The 24,685-nt window shown below is 34.3% G+C and overlaps 3 long non-coding RNA genes across 3 annotated transcripts in view; 1 reads left to right on the top strand and 2 right to left on the bottom strand.

Moving 5' to 3' along the window:
* LOC145736595 (uncharacterized) overlaps positions 1–24,685 on the bottom strand; it is a 259,716-nt gene that overhangs the window by 143,432 nt on the left and 91,599 nt on the right. The gene's annotated exons all lie outside the window — the stretch shown is intronic.
* The window catches only part of LOC145736397 (uncharacterized), a 99,128-nt gene that overhangs the window by 24,600 nt on the left and 49,843 nt on the right, over positions 1–24,685 (top strand). The window lies entirely within an intron of this gene.
* Positions 12,339–18,988, bottom strand: LOC145736580 (uncharacterized). The gene is made up of 3 exons (XR_014180020.1): positions 18,010–18,988; positions 17,683–17,918; positions 12,339–12,433 (listed from the first exon to the last, which is right to left on the bottom strand). It is a non-coding gene; the product is annotated as an uncharacterized LOC145736580 (long non-coding RNA).

The raw sequence follows: 24,685 nt of genomic DNA, 5'->3' as shown, positions 1-24,685 counted from the left end.
AAAACGCGCGACGACAAAGTGAAATGCGCTAACTGTGGTGGCGATCATCCCGCCAACTATAGAGGATGCCTAGTACACAAACAGCTACAACAAAAACTATATCCGACTTTAAGAAAAAACAGAAATCTAGGACACCACACTCAAATAGAATCAAGTCTGCAAAACCAACCTGAAAAATCCTATGCCCAAGTAGTCAACGGTGATCAAAGACAAAATGAACAAGAAGTGCCAACAAATCATTTACCTGTAAATAGTATCACTAAACTCGAAGAAATGATGAGTAAATTAATGGAACAAATGAGCACCATGCTTAACTTACTTACTGTCGTTGTAAGTAAACTAGCTTAATGGATATATTAAAGTTTAAAATTGCTATCTGGAATGCCAATGGCCTTCAGCAACACGCCCAAGAAATAAAAACATTTTTAAATAGTGAAAACATAGACATTATGATGATATCTGAAACACACTTTACAGACAAACACTACTTGCACATCCCCAAATACAACCTATATCACACGAAACACCCAAGCAATAAGGCACATGGAGGCACTGCAATCATTATACGAAATAATATTCAACACTATGAGAGTGAAAAATTTTCCAAGGACTATCTGCAAGCCACTACTGTGGCTATTGACGGAAAACATGGGCCAATTTCTATGTCTGCTGTATACTGTCCACCTAAACACCTTAACAAAAAAGAAGATTTCGAAGCCTTTTTCCAAACGTTAGGAAATAAATTTTTTGCAGGAGGGGACTACAATGCAAAACACCCAGAATGGGGCTCAAGACTGACAACTTCAAAAGGAAGAGAACTTTTTAAAGCCATAAAAACTAATAACCTACAATGTTTGTCTACTGGTGAACCAACATACTGGCCATCTGACACCCATAAAATACCAGATGTTATAGACTTCTGTGTCACAAAAGGAGTCGACGCCAAAAAATGTAATGTAGAAAGTTGTTTTGACCTATCTTCTGATCACTCCATAATTATCTTAACAGTTCACACAGAAATATTAAACAAAGAAAGGCAACCGTTTTTGCATAGCTCTCAAACAAATTGGGACGCGTTTAGAAGTAATCTGAATCGCCTCATTTCTTTGGACGTGCCACTAAAAAGTAAAATAGACATAGAAAACGCTGTATTAAATTTAACACAAAATATACAAACAGCCTCATGGTCTGCAACTCCACCAGTTACAACACGTTTAATTAATGGTAAAATCCCAACAATAATTAGAGACAAGCTTGCAGAAAAAAGAAAACTAAGGAAGCAATGGCAATATAACAGAACAGAAATCAATAAAAGAAAATTAAATAGAGCTACCAAGGAACTCAAAAATCTTATTCAGGAAAACCGGAACCAGGAATTCCAAAAGTATTTAGAAAATCTGACACCAACAGAAGCTACAGAATATTCACTCTGGAAAGCAACTAAAAGGTTAAAAAGACCACAACAACACAATACTCCTTTAAAAAACGACAACAATACATGGGCGCGAAGTGATAAAGATAAAGCCGAGACTTATGCAAAACATTTAAAATATGTTTTTACACCACATCCTTCTCAACTATCTCCTAACGAAGAGAAAGATATAGCTGACCTTCTAAATGGTCCCTGTGCAGCCGAACATGTGCGTCATCGGAAGTTCAAGATCGCTGACATAAAGCAAACAATTATGAACGACATTAATACACAGAAAGCACCTGGTTTTGACCTAATATCTGGAAAAGTTTTACAAGAGTTGCCCGAAAATTGTTTTAAACTAATAACTTATATATTTAATGCCATATTGCGACTCAATCACGTTCCTTCCGCCTGGAAAGTTGCCCAAATCATCATGATTCCTAAACCAGGGAAAAAGCCTGAGGAAGTTTCGTCATACAGGCCCATAAGTTTACTACCGATGCTTTCTAAAGTCTTCGAAAAATTATTTGCCAAAAGACTAAACACTGTAATAGAAGAAAGAAAAATTATTCCAAATCACCAGTTCGGATTTCGTAACAAGCATGGAACAATAGAACAAGTACATCGTGTGGTATGTCATATCAACAGAGATCTAAACGCGAAACGGTACTGTTCCGCTGCGTTTCTTGATATATCACAGGCTTTTGACAAAGTGTGGCATACTGGGCTGCAGATAAAAATAAAGAAACTATTTCCTCATTGTTACTATCTGCTCTTAGAATCTCATTTATCGGAGAGGCACTTTCAAGTCAAGCATGGCAACGAATACACCAAGTTATATCCCATACATTCTGGTGTTCCCCAAGGTAGCGTGCTCGGCCCGATACTATATTTATTATACACTGCGGACCTACCCACAACAAGGACGACTTCGGTGGCGACATACGCTGACGACACTGTTGTCTTGGCCTCCCATACGGATCCTGTATCTGCTTCAAGAAACCTCCAACTGAACCTTAACAAGTTGCAAATCTGGCTAAAAAAATGGCGCATAAAAGCCAACGAAACGAAGTCCGTTCATGTCACATACACTCTACGGAAAGAAACCTGTCCGCCAGTAAAAATCAATAACTGTCAGCTCCCACAAGCAGAAGAAGCTAAGTATCTTGGCATGCATTTAGACAGGCGTCTTACATGGAAAAAACATATATTCACAAAACGCAAACAACTAGGACTGAAACTGAGTCAGATGTACTGGTTGATAGGCCGCAAATCGAAACTCTCTTTGGACAACAAACTGTTGCTCTACCAATCCATTCTTAAGCCCATCTGGACTTATGGTATTCAGTTATGGGGTACCGCTAGTGACTCTAACATCGCTATACTTCAGAGGTTCCAGAACAAAGTATTGCGTATGATTGTTGATGCGCCTTTCTACATTTCCAACGAAATAATATTACACGACATTCCATTGGAGTCCGTATTGGCAACTGTCCAACGATACAGTGTGAGATACAGCGAGCGACTGTCAGTGCATCCCAACGCATTAGCTAGACAAATAAAATCGGACGAGGCTGGGGAACAGCGCAGACTGAAGCGTCTGTTGCCATCTGATCTGTCCAAACGGGTGGTCTAATCAACAATAAGTGTAATACTAAGACTATAGTGTACTCAAATAGTTTAATTAGTTAATTAGTTTTAAACATAGTTAGGTTGTAGCAATTGAATCTATTTATAAAGAGATCACTCACTGGAGTGAAACTCTACATGTCATTCATTAACTTTGTCAAATGTAAAGCTCATTGCCTTATTGGCAGATTGCTGATGTATCTAAAAGTAATAAAAAAAAAAAAAAATGAATATTTGGGAACTTTCTAGAAACCATGGAAGCCTATATAAGCAGCTGAACCAGGCCTGGTTAGTTAGTTGTTGAGTTGATGGTTGTAGTGAAGTCGAAGTTGTCAGATAACGAGGTTAAAAGTCAGTGTCAGTTTATTGTTTGTAAACAATATACAGTGTTGTACAAGAAGTGTGTTATTAACGAGTACGACGGTACAATATTAATAGTAACATAACACAAGGAGCTTACTACAACGATCGACTTTCGCACACCATCTACGAATTTTCGATAAACAGCAACCCCGGGTTTGCAATTGACGAGGTTATCGCGAAATTTAATATACAGGGTGTCTCTAAAAGGTCTGTACCAAATCCTAAGACAACAAAATAAGCCGACTTGAGGCAACTTAAATTATTCCGAAATTGCTCCGTCTTCGAGATGGTAAAGTTAAAAAATAAAAATAGATTTTAAATATAATGTACATTTTGTAACGTATTACTTGCAAATCTGGTACCCAAGGGTTTTTTGAGATGCAAAACCCGAATTTGGACACATTTTTACTGTAGCCGTTAAAGAGCGCTTTACAGTCTACTTCTGATGGTTTTAAGTAACCGTAACTTTTTTCTCGATGTAATTTTCTTATTTATTTTTTAAGGAAATGATGTTTAAAACATTTTAAAGCAAAAAAGGTACTCCTGTTAAGAACCGCTAATGTAAACCGTTGTCGAGATATTTCGGTTTTTAGTGTTCGATACTGTACCGAAATACTGGCACCTGAAATTTGTTCAAATTGTAAGTGTCTAAATTCGGGTTTAGCATCTCAAAAAACCTCTGGCTACCAGATTTGAAAGTAATATGCTACAAAATGTACAATAAATTTAAAAAAAAAATTGATTTTTATTTTTTAACTTTACCACGCTGTATCTCGAAAATGAGAGTAACTTCGGACTAAGGTAAGTTGCTTTAAATCGGCTTATTTTAATGTTAGGAATATGTCATAGTATTTGACCCAGTACACAGTGTCTCTAAAAGTCTGCACAAAATCCTATGACCTATTCCTGATGTTAAAAAATAAAAATCGATTTTTTAAAATTTAATATACGTTTTGTAACGTGTTAATTTCAAATAATGTACCCAAGGGTTCTTAAGAAGCGAAACCCGAATTTAGACACTTACAATTTGAACAAATTTCAGGTGCCAGTATTTCGGTACAGTATCGAACACTAAAAACCGAAATATCTCGACAACGGTTTACATTAGCGGTTCTTAGCAGGAGTACCTATTTTTGTTTTAAAATGATTAAAACATCATTTTCTTAAAAAATAAATAAGAAAATGACACCGAGAAAAAAGTTACGGTCACTTAAAACCATCAGAAGTACACTGTAAAGCGCCCTCTACCGGCCGCAGTAAAAATGTGTCCAAATTCAGGTTTCGCATCTCAAAAAAACCCTGAGTACCAGATTTGAAAGTAATAGGTTACAAAATGTACATTATATTTAAAAAAATCTTTTCTCTTTTAAAAAATTTTTATTTTTTAACTTTACCAGCCTGTATCTCGAAGACGGACCAATTTCGGACTAAGGTAAGTTGAAATACAAAAGTTATCCGGGCTTATAAGCCGTGGTCCAATAGAATTTCTTCCTCTTTCTTTCCTTCTTTCAGGAAGAAATTCCATTGGACCACGGCTTAGAACTTTTGTATTTCAGTTTTAACCGGCCGTGAAAGCCTTCATAGTCTGATAAGGTAAGTTGCTTCAAATCGGATTATTTTGATGTCAGGAATATGTCATAGGATTTTGTACAGACCTTTTAGAGACACCCTGTATTTACCGATCGATCGTACAGATATTAGTAACATTACTCTACAAGTTCTTAATCAGAATTCTAATTTAGTAAATTTTCGTGGAGAAAAAATTATTATTCGATTGGAATTAAAAAAAATGGTCTTAGTGATCACACCATATAAAAATCAAGTGCATCGTACACCGTCCGCAGATCCCTTGCGGCACAGCAGGAATAAAAACCTAAGCGGAACGTCAACAGTTTATTCTTATCTTCAATCGGCTATGTTGTCAAGCCAAATTTTAGAAATCTACCGACTTCCTACAAGCCCACAATTCCATTAATCACATCGAATTTCGAACTTATTTAATATACATAAAATCCTTTTATAACAATGATATTATTGAGATAACTGTAAACCGCAATGATGCCTGGGTTCTATTATGCGATGCAGCTCTGTCTATTAAAGGAAAACTATCAAAAACAGCGGGGACGGGTGAAGTGAAATTTGTGAATAATGCAGTAGGATTTTCCTTTGATTCCATGACCTATGAACTAAACGGTGTTGAAGTTGAACATGTTAAAAATCCTAGAATTGTCAGCCTAATTCGTGGCTATCTGTGTTACAATACAAGTGATAAAAATCATTTAAAAACGGCGAGCTGGAGTTACCCAGAGAATGTGCCAGTAAATACGGATGGTACTTTTTACATGAGGGTACCCTTAAAACACTTTTTTGGCATTTTCCAATATTATCAAGTAATTATGAGTGGAAGACACACTTTTAGAATAGTTCGTTCACGAACTGACACTAATTGTGTTCTCGTATCCAAGGATGATACAACATTCACCTTAACTATTGATAATATTGAATTAAAAGTCAAACATGTGGTACCCAATGATCAAACTAAACTTGAGCTGCTAAAATCATTACGTAACGATGATAAACCCATTCTAATCCCATTCCGAAAATGGGAACTACATGAATTACCTAACGTTAATGGGGGTTCTACAAGAGATTTGGAGTGTGAAAACAACTACAGATGTGATTGCCCTCGATTTCAAACAAACAGAATTAATCAAGCTACGAAGGACATAACTCAGTTTGATAATTTGAATATATCTGATATCAGACTATTTCTCAACGGTGAATATTTTATGAGCGACTGGATTTAAATTTTTCCAATAATGATTATGCAGACGCCCACTACAACTATGTACAATTTGCGTCGAGTTTCTTTAATTCAGCGGATAGGAGGGAAACACTTTTGGATTATGATGCTTTTAAAACACACAGTAATTTTGTTATTGACTGTTGTCGGCGTGATGATAGCCTAAAATCATCTGCTATTGATGTTAAAATAGAAATTGAAACCAAAGTGGATACCCCCTCATTTACTAAAGCTTATTGTGTAATAATTCAGGATTGTATTATGGAGCAATTACCACTTAGTGAAATTGTTCGCAAAGTCAATTAAATAAAAAAGTTTTTGTTTTTTTTTCCTTCTAATGTAATATTGCGAGGTGTTAGAAGTCGTTGAGGGGTTGTTTAGGGGTTTGAAAAGATTGTGGCATGTCTAACTGACAACGGGGGATGGGGGGGGGTCTACGGGGGCACCACGTGACCTCACAGGTCCGATGTGACGGTTAGGACGTTCGGTGGAGGGGTTCCACACCACGCGATGACAGGTGACATTTGACAGGTTAGGACGTTCGGTGGGGGTTCCACACCACGTGTGACGTTTGGCAGGTGACATTTGACAGGTGACATTTCACAAAGGGCCTTCGTGGGTGGTTCCATACCACGTGTGACGGTGACGGTCAGGGCGTTCGGGGTTCCATGTGACGTCACAGGTCACCGACCGTCCCACAACAATAATTGTTATCGCCGCACACGAATCGAGGGCCGCACCGAACCTCGCGTTTTTACCATTTCATAAAAATGAGGCCGTACCGGCATAGCTATACTACTTCCTATTTATAGTTTTCTCATCATCAATCGATGTCTTTCGTCGTGGCCCACACTGTACAATTTAATTAATATTATGTGATGGCGAATTCTACAGTCTATTTTTTTCTACGACTAATTGAAATTATACCAAATATTCATAATACCAAATCGATATACACACACCGGCAAAATTAGAGGAACGGTCAAAATTTAGAGTCGATTTTGATCACCTTTGTTATGAATTGTATCTTGATTCTTCATGAATACATCTGTTATATTACGATTTTTAAATGGTTTGTCTTTATGTCATATACAGGGACGAAAAGAAAGTAAGGAATTTTCGGTGCTCTTTGAGACACCCTGTGGAGAGAACAACTGAGAATTAAAAACAGTTTATAACATCAAATTGTAGCCAGTTATTTTCTGACCATTTCCCTTTTTTATTCCCTCTGAAATCTCAATTATTAAAGAAAATACAACCGCACACGATGGATTGCATTAAATCATGTGACAAATTGTCTCAAGATCAATTTAAATTAAAATGTCTTTCATTTTACCAAAAGGCTGTATTAGAATCGTTAAAAAAATTTCTGTTTTGAAAATTTTTTCTAATTTAGTTGATCCGGACGCAGCACTTTTAGAACTTAAAAACATCAGTATTTACTTAATGATCATGAAAAAAAATATATTAAGTACAAAAACGAATGCTATTCAGTTTTGGTCCTACCTAAAAGAATTAAAAGATTTTAATAATCAAGATTTGTTTTCTAATATTAGTCAGTTAGCATTAATAATATTGACACTGCCACATGGTAATGCGGACGTCGAACGTACTTCTTCATGTATGGTCGACTTCAAAACCAAAAAGGGGAACAAACTCCTCCCATCAACTTTATCTGCTTTACTCACAATAAAGTTAGATCTTCTGTCTAAAAAGCAATGTTGTGTCGCCTATCAATTTAACGAAAAACACATACAAAAATACAAAAGCAAAGGACATGATGGACTTCGTCCTAATGACGTTGCTTCAGATTCTGACAGTGATATTTCAGACTAATTAGGATTTTCATTTTTTTTTTTTTTGTCTATTTTGAATGTTCTGTGGTGTTTTGTTGTTATCAACTCTATATACATTTATACGTAAGCCTTGCATATATGTTCCTATTTATAAGTTCCTAGATACCTTAATTCCGTAGTCACTAGACTGGTAAATTCAGGTACTCAAAAAATTTTACTATTTACCTATATCTTTGTGTTAAGTTTATTTTTTAGAAATTAATTTATGTTCTACATTTTTTGTTACACATTTTTTCTATAAATAAATAATTTACTTCTGTTTAATGGGTTTTATTCAATAAAATTGAACCTCCATAACCTATAATGTGCTACAATGTATATAAAAGTAAATAAGAGTAGGGAAATTTTATCACACTCTGACGTCAAGAAATCCAATAAACCAATAACCATCGTCTGACAATTTACTAAAGGACATTTTTTTTACAAATCTAACTTCCACATTACGTAGTAAAAGTTAAATGGATTCATAGTTGCTTTGCGCTTACTTTATCTCGAACGTAGCGGAGAGTAGCGGAATTTTGCATATTGTGTGGCGGATTGTATAAAGAAGGCAACGGCAACACTGATCACAGGAAGTTTGTTACCACGACGCGGAGGAGAAGGTCGCCCTATGATTGTACGAGAGCTACAAGCCGAGGAACAGGTACTTGAAGATATTGCTAATGACCCTTCCTCTAGTGTTAGGAAACTAGCTATACGACTCAACATTTCAAAATCTATTGTACATCGTATTTTGAAAGATCAGCAACTTTATCCCTATCACGTACAAAGAGTGCACGCTATGCCACCAGCGGACTATCCGGCAAAAGTTCACTACGCCAACTGGTTCTTACAGCAGCCCGCTCAAAATCCGAACTTGAATGGCTATATTTTGTTTTCGGACGAAGGGGGATTTACGAGAGACGGCTTAGTGAATTCGCATAACTTACATCTACGGGATGAGGAAAACCCACACGCCATTATTTAAACTAAACATCAGCAAAGGTAAATGTGTGGGCTGGTATTATTGGAAATATCCTCATAGGGCCCTTTGTGCTAGATGAAAGACTCAATGGTGAAGGGTATTTACAAATTTTACAAGAACATTTGAATGGTTTAATGGAAGATGTAGCTCTTGACATCAGGCGTCGCATGTGGTACATGCACGACGGCGCCCCACCTCGTTTTAATCGTTTAGTGCGTCAGCACTTAACTGACTATTTCGGTAACCGATAGATAGGTCGAGGAGGACCTGTTTTATGGTCACCTGGATCACCCGATTTGAATCCCCTAGACTTTTTCTTCTGGAGTTATCTGAAATCACTAGTTTATGAAACGCCTGTAACTATTAGAGACGATCTGCTCCAAAGAATAAGACAACATGCAATGACATTCGCAACAACTCTAAAATGCTGTTCAAAGTTCAGCGAGAAAACTTACACGTCGACTAAGAAAGAAGAAGTTGAAGTGCAAACTTGTTTCTGCGTTTCTCTTAAGCTGCGGTCAACCCTTTCAAAGGTTCGCCGATGTGGCAATGTTCGCACTGGAAACTTTTCAGCATAAATTCTTCTACCCTTTATTGAGTTACAAAATACTTCACCCTAAATTAAATGCTTATTCAATTAACCAGTATTCTTCCATATCTTTCGTTATTCTACACATAAACTTATACTAATTTACATAAAAAAAAACTAACGAATATTTTTAATAACATTGTGGTTTAAGCAGTTCAATGAAAAATCGATTTATCTCGAAAACCGTTCATTTTATCAAAATAAAAGAGTACAATTTTTCAATAAAAATGTCAAGAGTATCCATTAAGGCGTTTTTCTGCTAAGGCGAGATACCTGGTTTTGATGTAAAATAGAAGCTCTCTTTCGATAAAACATTAAACCCAAAAATCATTACAATACACAAAGTGGTTCAAAAGTTACGGCCAAAAACGTTAATTAAAAGGCAGTTCTTTGGGGCTCGATATCTCCCTTGACTTTAGGAAAACATTTTTTATTAACAAATAGTATTATTTTGACCTTTCCTGTATGCTCCGAGAGATTGTCATATAGTTATGGGACACCCTCTATTCTTGGTGTTTTGAATCTTTACCTTCATACATATTGTTCGTTAATTTGTTGTTGTTGTGACTCTTTTGACCAGTTGACCTTTAAACACCTTCCGGTTTATTATAAAGCACAAATTGGAGCAGTCCTAAGCCTGGATAAAGTGTGAAAGAAGCATTTAAAATTACATTTAGCCAAATGTGAAAAAAGGGACTTTTTAATTATTCCTGTATACTTTTAAGCATTCTTTGCACAATAAGCTGATAGGTAAAAGTACGACGTGACCAATATTTAACTTAAAGCAAAAAGTTCTCAGAGAAATGACATGAATTTCATATCCAATTCGAGTGTCGACGTGGGTGAAATTAAGATAAATATTCACCTTTCTTTCTATTCACCTCTCTTTCTTCGAAACCCTGTATTTGATCTATAATTGAGAAATCAGAGCGAATAAAAAAAGGAAATGTTGGAATGAAAGGGTCACAATTTGATGTTATAAAGTGATGTCAATTGTCAGTTGTTCAATCCTCAGGGTGCCTCAAAAAACACCGAAAATTCCTTACTTCCTTTACGTCCCTGTATATGATATAAAGACACACCATTTAAAAATGGTAATAAGGCAGATATATTCATGAAGAATCAGAGTTCCAGAGAAAATTGATGTTAATCTAAGTCTAAGTGTGTGTATTTGGACCATTTCCATGTTTACAATGAAACATGTCAGTGATAAGATGCAATGCAATGTTTTGATACCAACTGTCAGGATAAATGAATGAATCATGTTTCACGGTCAAAATTAACTATTATACAGGGTGGGGCAGAATGGACGGGCGTTTTTAGAACTGGTAGTACGTGCGAACGGGAGGAGGTAGAGCGTTGCGGTTGTCGTCGTTCGATTCACGAAAGCTTGCCATTTTTTATGGGCAGTATTGGAGTTATTGGACCTTTTTTCTTTGAAGATGGAAGAGGGGCAACTGCCACTGTAACCTCTGAGCGATATGTTTTCATGTTGGAGAACTTCTTGATTCTTGCATTGCGACAAAGAAGAATTAACACCAGACATGTTTGGTTCCTATAGGACGGTGCCACAGCGCATACAGCCCGAGCGACAATGGAAACTGTGCGTCGAATTTTACCTGGACACTTAATCTCTCGTTTCGGTGATGTGCCGTGACCCCCTCGTTCCCCTGACCTTACAGCTGCTGATTTCTTTTTGTGGGGTTACCTGAAGGCGAAGGTCTACGTTGATACACCTAAAAATCTGCGTGAGTTAAAAGAAGCCATCAGACCACAAGTTAGGGCAATAGATATCAATTGGTGTGAGAGGGTTCTGCGGAACTTTGAGGAACAACTACAACAGTGTATTACAGAGAACGGACGTCACCTGCCTGACATTTTTTCATTGTTAAATGGCAACATTTAAGCTTCCATTTTGAATGATTAAATTTCTTTTAAGTTAAAAAACAGCGGAGATATTTTCATTTCTTAAACGCCCTTCCATTCTGCCCCACCCTGTATATCAAAAAATTCATATCCGTTCAGCAAATTATAACTGCTTGCTGAACCAATCCTTAACCTTTTTTGAGAAAAGCTTCTAATTATTAAAACACAATATACAGATGAAATGTTAAAGGTAACAAATGTAATTATTACAGGTTACTGAGTCAATATTTCACATTGGACAGCCATGACTGATTGCTGACAGACCTAAATTGACATACATTACATTTGAGTTTCAAAGTCCCAACCAATATCGGATCACGCCTCAAGTAATCTGAACAAAAATATATTGTTTTTATATTTCTTTCTCAAAGAGCGTTTCAAACATGCTCTAAATTTGTAAACACATTCAAAAATGCGGGTTTTCTGATAATAATCATTCTGGATAATTTTTAGAAAACACACGTGATTAGCACTGATTCTTCGATATAAATCGGAGCTGGGCAGACACAAACAGCTAATTTTGCTGTAGGATGTTAATCAGTTAATCAGAAAATAAATTGTAAATGCTTGATAGATATGAATGACTGATTGCTAGTCTTTGTTCACTCCCAATGTCAACTTTTGCACAGTTACTCAGTTCGCCATGCGTAGATTGACATTTAAAGGAATGACATTTTTTCTAGTTTTTCACCATTTAGTCGGACATGAAAACTATTCGGCCAGATATTGTGGATAGGACAATGCTGCATATGGCATAATAGCAGATCGAAATAGAAAATAAAACTACACACAACCCGCGCCTCCACCTTTAGTTTATTAATAAAAGAAATAAAAACTCAAGTGTTCATCTGGATGACTTTTTTTGCATCTCGCTTCACCGGGCGAATATCTGAAACAAAGAAAATAATATTACGACAAGAATATAACAAATGTCAATGTATTTTAACCGATTTTAGCTGAAGCTTGATCTTATATTGTAGCATAAAATCAGTAGAAAAGTTCATTCCATATTGAATGGTAATCTAACACACCAGGGCAACGTCAGTATTTCTGACCATACGACACGATAGAAACGTATTAAAATTATACGCAAAGTTGTGAAAAATGCTTTAGCGGGTAATGTCAAGTGTGCAGTTTTTCTATCTATCCGACTTAAAGGTAAATATTGACCACCCTTTAGGTTTTTTCATTTTCAGTCTTTGAATCTTTCAACTATGTGGTTTTGTCTAACTGAGGACAAAAGGTCACATAAGCAAACCTTTCAGAACTTGAGTGAGAATTGAATGCTGACAAATTTACAATTTTTATGAAATATCTAAAAAACGGTGCAAGATAGATATAGGAAAGCATCAACATTAATTACTAGCCTTCTTGCGAGGAATTCAAAAATGAGATTAGAAACAGGGTGTTCCGTTTGAAAATCAAAAGTTGGTGGTCTTTCCGACTGATCGGACAACACCGCAAAGTTCAAAATATTTTAGATAGAGTTTGGACTCAACCTAGGCTACACTCCAAATTTCAACGAAAAATATTGAGTCGTTCTCTAGATACTTCTAATATACCATCAGCGTGAATCACCCTGTATGTATTTACAATATTTTCTTGTAAAATCAAAGCAGAAAAAATTTAAGGTTGGGTGCAAAATAAAACCAATCACTTTGTACAAATGTGAAGTGTGATAATCACAAAGTTTATAAAAAACGAATATCAAAAACGGTGCACGCTAGATGTGTAATTCATGTAACAAATCTTTCTGATCAATCAATGTTTAAGAGTGGGTGGAAATAAAACCAATCACGTTGTACAGAAAATTAGTTATTTTCTATCATTAAGGCAAGTATAGCCAATCACATTAGAGTTATGATATTGGGCTGCACTGGCAGTAATATCTCTATGGAGCGACAAAAGTACTGCAGTAAAGAAACTTAGCAAAAAAAAATACAACAAAAATTATAATTTGAACAAACCTCACACAAAAGTTAGGGTTTCAATTCAGGTTTGAGTATTGCTTATATTTGTTTTTCAAGCACAGCAGTTGTAATTTAATCCAAGCTTAAGCTAAATGTGGTTCATGCTGGCTATGACAATACAAGTGAAAACAATTACAGTCAAGCACCATGGCAAATAAAGATTGAAATAATCAAATCAACCTTAATGTTAACTCCTGTCTATCTGAGATATTATTTGCAGAAAGGGAAAACTTAATAATCAAAATATCCAAAAATTCAAAAGAATTTACTTGGCTTTAAAAACACTGAAACTGCACAAAGATGTTTGCTTTATAATCATAGTACACATAACACAGAAGATGAAATGATGATAAAGTCTCATACAAGTAGTTTCTTCATACAAGTTAGGTATGCTTTCTCATCCACATAAAAAAGTAGTGTACCTATTCAGTAATAAGTATTCAGCATATACCAGATACAGATCTGTAAGATAGGCCTAATTGTTACTTGAACCATACTTGAACTACTAAAAAATGCTAGACTAAAAAAATGTGTAGTAATAATGCATCAGCAGGGTTTATTACATAGGTTACGTATAAAATTGCCATTGTAATCTTACCTGGGCCAACAGCCATTGGATCGATTATGTTCATCAAAAAATATACATTTACTTGATTTTAGTGTATAATTTTCAACTCTTATTGGAATATTGTATTAAAAATATAACTATTTTAGCTGGGTTAATCATTTGTGGTCAAGCTGCACAATATGCACTTAAAACTTTTTATATTATTTTTTACATTGAACAGTAAAAACTAAAAATCTACTTTCACAGAATGGATGCACTACTTTCCATCTAAGACCATATTTATAGCAAAGGGTAAGGTCGAATAATCAAGGTATCTAAAAATGTAGCTTCATTAAATATTGGATTGTTTTTAAAAAAAAGTTGCAGCCGCACAAAGATGTTTGCTTAACAAGCAAACAAGCATAGTACTAGACAGGCAAATGTTGTATTTTATAATTGCTTACAGGACTATCATTTGATCTGAAAAATTTGCCATTTATGCGAATTTGAAACTACACATAAAAGGCACTTTTTTGATGTGATTCCAGTGGCGTGCTTGGTTTTTTTGCTAATGTATTAGTTTTTCTCAAAAATTTACCTAACTTTCCTATTTTAAATTGAAATGACAGTTGGCTATAATTTTAATATATATATACAATCTTTATTTCGTTTACAACGAAACAGGCTATCGACCAGTTTGGTCTTTCTGCCTATGTGAGATTAATTTTAATAAAATGTCCATTTTATGCCGTTAACTACAATGCAAATATGTCTAACTGAGATATTACACCTTTTTGTTTTTATTCAATTTGGCTTTGTCTCAGGTTTTGACATCAGCTGTCAAAAGTGACGTTTATTTATTTCGAGTCAAAGTTTCAATTTTTTTTCTTTATTTAATTTTTTTCTAACATTAATTTAGATTTTTTAAAAGTTATATTTGGTTAAAAGTTTCATTTAAAATAAGAAACTTATGTCAATTATTGAGAAGACAGAAGGTAGCGGCAAAAAACTAAGCACACCACTGGAATCACGTAGAAAAAGTGCCATAAAAATGTTTTTGTTTCACTTCGATATTTTCATAAACAAAAAGTTGTGAAGTTTTCAAAATGGGCGAAATTTGAAAAACGCCCTCTAGTGCCACAAACTGACAAGATATCGAAATACGGTTTCTGCCATTAATTTTTTTTCAAAAATTGAGCTCTAGACATGTATACTAGTTTTTTCCTATCTAGTCGGGACACCCTGTACATGCTGCCTAAATTCAATAAAATTGAAAAGACTAACTTTTCACAAAAATGCTTGAAACTCTATATTTTTATTTTTTTTAACTGCTGTTGTGTTATGTGAATTGTAATTATACAGGGCCCAAAAACTAAAAAAAAATTTAAAATATATTTGATCCTTTAAATGGCAACACCATTTTATTATTGTATAAATTGGATTGTAGAAACAGTTCTAAACAACTTTCCATGCAAGTTGTACCACGATTGTTCTGCAAATATTAATATTTTAAAACCAGTAATTTTACAAGAAATCAGAGTAACATCCCCAAAAATTATTGATAACATTTAAAAGAAGTTAATAAACAGTCTTGGTTATTGTCAAACAGTCAATAGAATTCATTTTGAACAGCTGATTTTAATTTTTTTACTATCTATATTTATATTTTACTATTTTTTTAAATAAAACTTGGGAGATCTATAGTTTTGAAAAGTCTATTTTTAACATTTATTTGAAAACAATTGAATATCAATATAAAAACATAAGGTACTGAACTTTGTGAAAAGTAAGTCCCTTCCATTATATCAAATTTATGCAGTACTTTACAAAGACCAAGGGGTAGATCGACGAGGTAATTTGGTGTACACACTCGAGGTAATTCGAGGTATTATGAGGCACTTTCCCATTATTATGAAGCACTGTGAGGTATTACAAGGCATTACGAGGCATTTTGAGATATTTATAAGGCATTCGGGAGTATTTTGATGCATTGTCTGTATATTTCAAAATGTAGTGTATGAATATAACAAAATTAACTGAAAATTGAACAGAACAATACAGGCACATTTAATTAATATGGTAAAATCTTTGTTACATGATATTGAGTTGAAACAATATTCATTACAAATTATTCTTATAATTTACCAATTTTTCAACATTTAAACTACATTTTTAAGGTCACGTGAGTTTTTGACAGGTGTCAACTGGCTTTAACAGTAATGGAGCTCAAAATTGTATTATTAACTTCACGTAACGTGTATTTTACAATTTCAGCTTTTACAACTGTCTAAACTTAATTTACCAAATGATCAACATTTAAATTACATTTTAAAGTCACTTGACTGTTTTTGACAGGTGTCAGTTGGCTTTGACAGTGTTGCAAGCTCTAAAATGGCAAAATCAAAGTCATGTGATGTGTCTCTTGCAATTTCAGCTTTTACAGCTGTCTAAAATAGTCTAAATTTAATTTACCAAATTTTTAAATTTTAAACCACATTTTAAAGGTCATGTGACTAATTTTGACCGATGTAACCTGGCCTTTACAGTGCTGCAAAAATTGTATTTTGCAATTTAAGTTTAAACAACTGTTTAAATTTAATTTACCATTTTTCAAAATTTAAACTGTGTTTTGAAGTTCATGCTTGTCAACTAGCTTTTACAATGTTGCATTCTCAAAAATCTAATTATCAAGTCACATGATCTAGCTATTACAATTTTACTACTGTCTAAATGTAAATTACCAAATTTTCAACTGGTTCTTTAAAATGATAAGTATCTTTATTTGACTCGTGCTAACTTGGTTACTATGACAGTCAGAAGATTCCTGTAAATGTCAAAATATAACCCATAATTTCAGGCAACCCTACAAAAAAATATTTTTTGTTGGTCAGAATTCCGAAAAAGAGTCACCTGACCTTAGAAAATCAATTTGAAGCTTTCGGCACAAGCTCAAATCAAGTGTCAAAAATTTGGTAAAACCTTTATGTTGTCACCTAACCTAATCTAAAAACTGTGACGGGACCTACAAAAAATAACTAGTCGTAAATTTAAGAATGCCACATATGTGTAAACATTTGAAGGTATTCTAAGGCAGTTTAAATAATTTAAAGACATTTTGATGTACTTCAAAGCAGTTTGAGGCATTTTAGGCAATTTTAAGGCATTATAACTATAAGGCATTTTAAGCAATAATAGAAGCATTGTAAGGTATTTTAAAGGCATTTCAAGGTATTTTGTGTGCAAAAAGGCATTTTGGTGTACAAAAAATTATCGGTGGTCTACCCCTCGACAAAAACATTGTATCTACATATTAACTGAAGGTTGAGCAATGCAGTTTACTAAAGTGTGTAATGATAATTATTGTGTTAAACATAACAATAATGAAAACTGCAATGCTTTTCATTTTGGATGTTAGGCCAGGTTTACCCAACTTTTTAGTTACAGTCATAATCATAAACTAAATTTTTGTTCATTAGAACACATAGTAAACAAGTAACCAGGATGATTTTGTCGAGGATTTTGTTTACTATGTGTTGTTATGGACCAAAATTAAGTTTATGATTATGACTATGACTATGAAGTTGGGTAATCCCTTAATTTAAGTAAAATCAGTAGACTGACCTTAAAACTTGCTTTTTTTATCCACTGTTCTACTCTAATGTAAGCAGTTAAACCCATTGCACACCATTTCATTCTTCAGATATGTTGCAATCTTCTTAGTGGGTAATTTGTTCCTCACTTACGCCAATTTCTTCATAAAAGTTGTGTTTTTTCGTCCACATGGAAAAGTAGTGAAGTATTCAGCATATACAGGATACAAATTTGTGAAATAGGCCCAATTTGTTACTTGAAACACCCTTAAAAAATGTCAGACTATAGAAATTTGTAGTAATGATGCATCAACATAGTTTATTAAGGTTAGATATGAAATTACTATTGCAATCTTACCTGAGCCAGCAGGCATTGCATCCATTATGACCATTGAAAGAAAATACATTTACTTGACTTTGACTAGTGTATAATCTTCACCAATTATTGGACTATTGTAATAAAAATACAATCATTATTTTAGCTGCAAAGCAAAATGACAAGTTGGCATTTGACATCACAACAGATTCAAGCAAGATGGCCTTATCAGTGGTTTTTTGCTTCCTCAAGGCGATATGCCGGGTGACGTCAGAGTGGATGCTCGGGTGCACAATATGCACTTAATACCCAAGCAAGGGATTACTGGCGTTGTCTGTGGTGTTGTATTACTATTTAATTCTCTCTCTACATTAAACTAGTCCATCTTCACAGAGTGAAGATCAAAATATCTAAAAATTTAGAGTCATTAAGTATTGGATTTATTGTTTTAAAAAAACATTGCAGCAGCACAAATGTTTTCTTTACAATCATAGTACTTGATAGGTAGATGTTGTCTCATATAAGTGGTTTCTAGAACTAATATTTAAACTCACTACAAACTACCTTATTACTACTATTACAACAAACTAATATATTAAGTGAATACATAAAAGAATCGGGAGGAGATTTCACCAACTTGAAATGCATAGCAAACTGTACTAAATTGTTTGTCAAAATTATACTCTTGAAATCTGTTTGGCACCGTAATATACCTCGTTTAGCCAAGATGACAATTTGTTACAAGGCGAATCTGTATATGACACAACCGGCGGGAAAACTCAAAACTACTTTTGACCAATGTCAACTTACCCTATAATATTTTAAAAGATCAAAGTACAAGCTATACAGCCTGTGTGTAACTGTCAGGATAAATGACTGAATCATGTTTCACGGTCAAAATTAACTATTATATATCAAAAAATTCATATCCGTTCAGCAAATTGCAACTGCTTGCTGAACCAATGGTTAACCTTTTTTGGAGAAAAGCTTCTAATTATTAAAACACCATATACAGATGAAACGTTAAAGGTAACAAATGAAATTATTACAGGTTACTGAGTCAATATTTCACATTGGACAGCTATGACTGATTGCTGACAGACCTAAATTGACATACATTACATTTGAGTTTCAAAGTCCCAACCAATATCGGATCACGCCTCAAGTAATCTGAACAAAAATATATTGTTTTTATATTTCTTTCTCAACGAGCGTTTCAAACATGTTCTAAATTTGTAAACACATTCAAAAATGCGGGTTTTCTGATAATAATCATTCTGGATAATTTTTAGAAAACACACGTGATTAGCATTGATTCTTCGATATAAATCGGAGCTGGGCAGACACAAACAGCTAATTTTGCTGTAGGATGTTAATCAGTTGGAAAATAAATTGTATGCTTGATAGATATGAATGACTGATTGCTGGTCTTTGTTCACTCCCAATGTCAACTTCTGCACAGTTACTCAGTTCGCCATGCGTAGATTGACATTTAAAGAAATGACATTTTTTCTAGTTTTTCACCATTTAGTCGGACATGAAAACTATTCGGCCAGATATTGTGGATAGGACAATGCTGCATATGGCATAATAGCAAATCGAAATAGAAAACAAAACTACACACAACCCGCGCCTCCATCTTTAGTTTATTAATAAAAGAAATAAAAACTCAAGTGTTCATCTGGATGACTTTTTTTGCATCTCGCTTCACCGGGCGAATATCTGAAACAAAGAAAATAATATTACGACAAGAATATAACAAATGTCAATGTATTTTAACCGATTTTAGCTGAAGCTTGATCTTATATTGTAGCCTAAAATCAGTAGAAAAGTTCATTCCATATTGAATGGTAATCTAACACACCAGGACAACGTCAGTATTTCTGACCATACGACACGGTAGAAACGTATTAAAATTATACGCAAAGTTGTGACAAATGCTTTAGCGGGTAATGCCAAGTGTGCAGTTTTTCTATCTATCCGCCTTAAAGGTAAATATTGACCACCCTTTAGGTTTTTTCATTTTCAGTCTTTGAATCTTTCAACTATGTGGTTTTGTCTAACTGAGGAAAAAAGGTCACATAAGCAAACCTTTCAGAACTTGAGTGAGAATTGAATGCTGACAAATTTACAATTTTTATGAAATATCTAAAAAAGGGTGCAAGATAGATATAGGAAAGCATCAACATTAATTACTAGCCTTCTTGCGAGGAATTCAAAAATGAGATTAGAAACAGGGTGTTCCATTTGAAAATCAAAAGTTGGTGGTCTTTCCGACTGATCTGACAACACCGCAAAGTTCAAAATATTTTAGATAGAGTTTGGACTCAACCTAGGCTACACTCCAAATTTCAACGAAAAATATTGAGTCGTTCTCTAGATACTTCTAATATACCATCAGCGTGAATCACCCTGTATGTATTTACAATATTTTCTTGTAAAATCAAAGTAGAAAAAATTTAAGGTTGGGTGCAAAATAAAACCAATCACTTTGTACAAATGTGAAGTGTGATATTATCACAAAGTTTATAAAAAACGAATATCAAAAACGGTGCACGCTAGATGTGTAATTCATGTAACAAATCTTTCTGATCAATCAATGAGTAAATTAAAAAAATTAATAATATACAGGGTGTTCCAATATAAAAGAAAGAAAGTTTAGACTGTCACAGTTTTACAAGATACTTTTTGTAGCTACCCAAATAGTTTACTTTGGTTTAGGTTTAATCCTTTAGATAAATCCCGACACCTTTTGAATTTACTTTTTTTTATCCACATAAAAAAGTAGTGTACCTATTCAGTAATAAGTATTCAGCATATACCAGATACAGATCTGTAAGATAGGCCTAATTGTTACTTGAACCATACTTGAACTACTAAAAAATGCTAGACTAAAAAAATGTGTAGTAATAATGCATCAGCAGGGTTTATTACATAGGTTACGTATAAAATTGCCATTGTAATCTTACCTGGGCCAACAGCCATTGGATCGACTATGTTCATCAAAAAATATACATTTACTTGATTTTAGTGTACAATTTTCAACTCTTATTGGAATATTGTATTAAAAATATAACTATTTTAGCTGCGTTAATCATTTGTGGTCAAGCTGCACAATATGCACTTAAAACTTTTTATATTATTTTTTACATTAAACAGTAAAAACTAAAAATCTACTTTCACAGAATGGATGCACTACTTTCCATCTGAGACCATATTTATAGCAAAGGGTAAGGTCGAATAATCAAGGTATCTAAAAATTTAGCTTCATTAAATATTGGATTGTTTTTAAAAAAAAAGTTGCAGCCGCACAAAGATGTTTGCTTAACAATCATAGTACTAGATAGGCAAATGGTGTATTTCATAATTGCTTACAGGGCTATCATTTGATCTGAAAAATTGCCACTTATGCGAATTTGAAAATACACATAAAAGGCACTTTTTTGATGTGATTCCAGTGGCGTGCTTGGTTTTTTTGCTAATGTATTAGTTTTTCTCAAAAATTTACCTAACTTTCCTATTTTAAATTGAAATGACTATAATTTATTATAGTCATATATTTTTGGCTATAATTTTAATAAAATGTCCATTTTATGCCGTTAACTACAATGCAAATATGTCTAACTGAGATATTACACCTTTTTGTTTTTATTCAATTTGGCTTTGTCTCAGGTTTTGACATCAGCTGTCAAAAGTGACGTTTATTTATTTCGAGTTAAAATTTCAATTTTTTTCCTTTATTTAATTTTTTTCTAACATTAATTTAGATTTTTTAAAAGTTATATTTGGTTAAAAGTTTCATTTAAAATAAGAAAGTTATGTCAATTATTGAGAAGACAGAAGGTAGCGCCAAAAAACTAAGCACACCACTGGAATCACGTAGAAAAAGTGCCATAAAAATGTTTTTGTTTCACTTCGATATTTTCATGAACAAAAAGTTGTGAAGTTTTAAAAATGGGCGAAATTTGAAAAACGCCCTCTAGTGCCGCAAACTGACAAGATATCGAAATACGGTTTCTGCCATTAATTTTTTTTCAAAAATTGAGCTCTAGACATGTATACTAGTTTTTTTTTTATCTAGTCGGGACACCCTGTACATGCTGCCTAAATTCAATAAAATTGAAAAGACTTACTTTTCACAAAAATGCTTGAAACTCTATATTTTTATTTTTTTTAACTGCTGTTGTGTTATGTGAATTGTAATTATACAGGGCCCAAAAACTAAGTAAAAAAAGTTTAAAATATATTTGATCCTTTAAATGGCAACACCATTTTATTATTGTATAAATTGGATTCTAGAAACAGTTCTAAACAACTTTCCATGCAAGTTGTACCACAATTGTTCTGCAATTATTAATATTTTAAAACCAATAATTTTCCAAGAAATCAGAGTAACATCCCCAAAAATTATTGATAACATTTAAAAGAAGTTAATAAACAGTCTTGGTTATTGTCAAACAGTCAATAGAATTCATTTTGAACAGCTGATTTTAATTTTTTTTACTATCTATATTTATATTTATATTTTACTATTTTTTTAAATAAAACTTGGGAGATCTATTGTTTTGAAAAGTCTATTTTTAACATTTATTTGAAAACAATTGAATATCAATATAAAAACATAAGGTACTGAACTTTGTGAAAAGTAAGTCCCTTCCATTTTATCAAATTTATGCAGTACTTTACAAAGACCGAGGGGTAGATCGACGAGGTAATTTGGTGTACACACTCGAGGTAATTCGAGGTATTATGAGGCACTTTCCCGTTATTATGAAGCACTGTGAGGTATTACAAGGCATTACGAGGCATTTTGAGATATTTATAAGGCATTCGAGAGTATCTTGATGCATTGTCTGTATATTTCAAAATGTAGTGTATGAATATAACAAAATTAACTGAAAATTGAACAGAACAGTATAGGCACATTTAATTAATATGGTAAAATCTTGGTTACATGATATTGAGTTGAAACAATATTTATTACAAATTATTCTTATAATTTACCAATTTTTCAACATTTAAACTACATTTTTAAGGTCACGTGAGTTTTTGACAGGTGTCAACTGGCTTTAACAGTGATGCAGCTCAAAATTGTATTATTAACGTCACTTAACGTGTATTTTACAATTTCAGCTTTTACAACTGTCTAAATTTAATTTACCAAATGATCAACATTTAAATTACATTTTAAAGTCACTTGACTGTTTTTGACAGGTGTCAGTTGGCTTTGACAGTGTTGCAAGCTCTAAAATGGCAAAATCAAAGTCATGTGATGTGTCTCTTGCAATTTCAGCTTTTACAACTGTCTAAAATAGTCTGGGGTGTAAGGGGTAGGCAGAACAATGTAAAAGCCTAACCAACTGACAACCTCACCTGCACGTGGTGCACCCTGCTAGACAACTAACGAGGCCCTGTCGACCGAGTGATTACCGGTATAAGTAATCCCCTCTTGTCAGCCAACAGCTTCGGGTGGATGAGCCGACAAGAGTAAGGGCACCCTATTGTCCTGGGGTTGAGAAATCGGCCCCAAAGGCGGATGAATTACAATCAAGTAATCAACGACATAAGGATGAGGAAGAATTTTGGACAAACCACCTCATTAAAGATCCAGAATGGATAAGTCCTAGTAAAAATCATCATGGCAAGGCTCACAACAAAACAAGTCCGGAATAGTTCCTCGATCGGATCTCCGGGAGGAAATGTTTTGAGCAGTGTAATGAAAGTGAACAGGGAGATAAGGATTGGTACTTGGAATGTTAAAACGATGGCACAGGCTGGAAATATCAACAACGCAACAAAAGAAATGAGAAGAATGAAAGTAAACATCATGGGAATTAGCGAGATGAGGTGGCCGGGAGTGGGTTCGGTGGATGTGGACGAACACAGAGTGTACTATGCAGGAACACAGGATGGTAAGTTTCTGAATGGGGTGGGCATTGTTGTCACCAAGGAGATAGCGCAGAGTGTCATGAACTTTGTCCCATTCTCAGAAAGAGTCCTTCTAATACAGATTAACGCCCGACCAGTAAATCTAAACATCATCCAGATTTATGCCCCCACTGCAGATAAAGATGAAGGGGAAATTGAAGAATTATACAGGAATGTCGCCCAAATACTCGAGAGGCTACCCAAAAAAGAAGTTAACATCATCATGGGGGACTTTAACGCAAAGTTGGGAGCTGGAGAAAAAACCGAGCTCATCGGGTCTTTCGGTTTGGGAGAGAGGAATGAGAGAGGAGATATGCTCGAAAAATTTACAGACGAACACGGCCTTGTAGTCCTCAACACACAGTTCAAACAACCACCGAGGCGTTTATACACATGGAGATCGCCCCTTGATAAACCTGGGAGAATAGTCAGGAATCAAATAGACTACGTACTAGTCAACAAGCGGTACAGAAACAGCTGCTTAAGTATGAGAACCTTCCCGGGAGCAGATATGCGAACCGACCACGTGCCAGTTATCGGAAGATTCAAAGTGGTTATGAAGAAGATAAAGAAAGCTGCTCCATTAAAAGTTAACCTAAGACAGCTGAAAAACGGGAAGATCAAAGAATGTGTAGAGAAAGAAATGGCAGAAACAACAGAAGATAGCTCAGTAGAAGAACACTTGAATCACCTGAAAAGTAAAGTGGAACACATTAAGAACACTATTCTAAGGGAAAACGGACAAAGAGTAAGGAAGAAAACCTGCATGACAGATTACATATTGAACCTA

This window comes from Ips typographus, linkage group LG12 (genome assembly GCF_016097725.1).
Source record: "Ips typographus isolate SLU linkage group LG12, UJ_Ityp_2.0, whole genome shotgun sequence".
Lineage (NCBI taxonomy): Eukaryota > Metazoa > Arthropoda > Insecta > Coleoptera > Curculionidae > Ips > Ips typographus.
The sequence above is the reverse complement of the archived record's forward strand: the minus strand, read 5'-3'. Positions and strand labels throughout refer to the sequence as shown.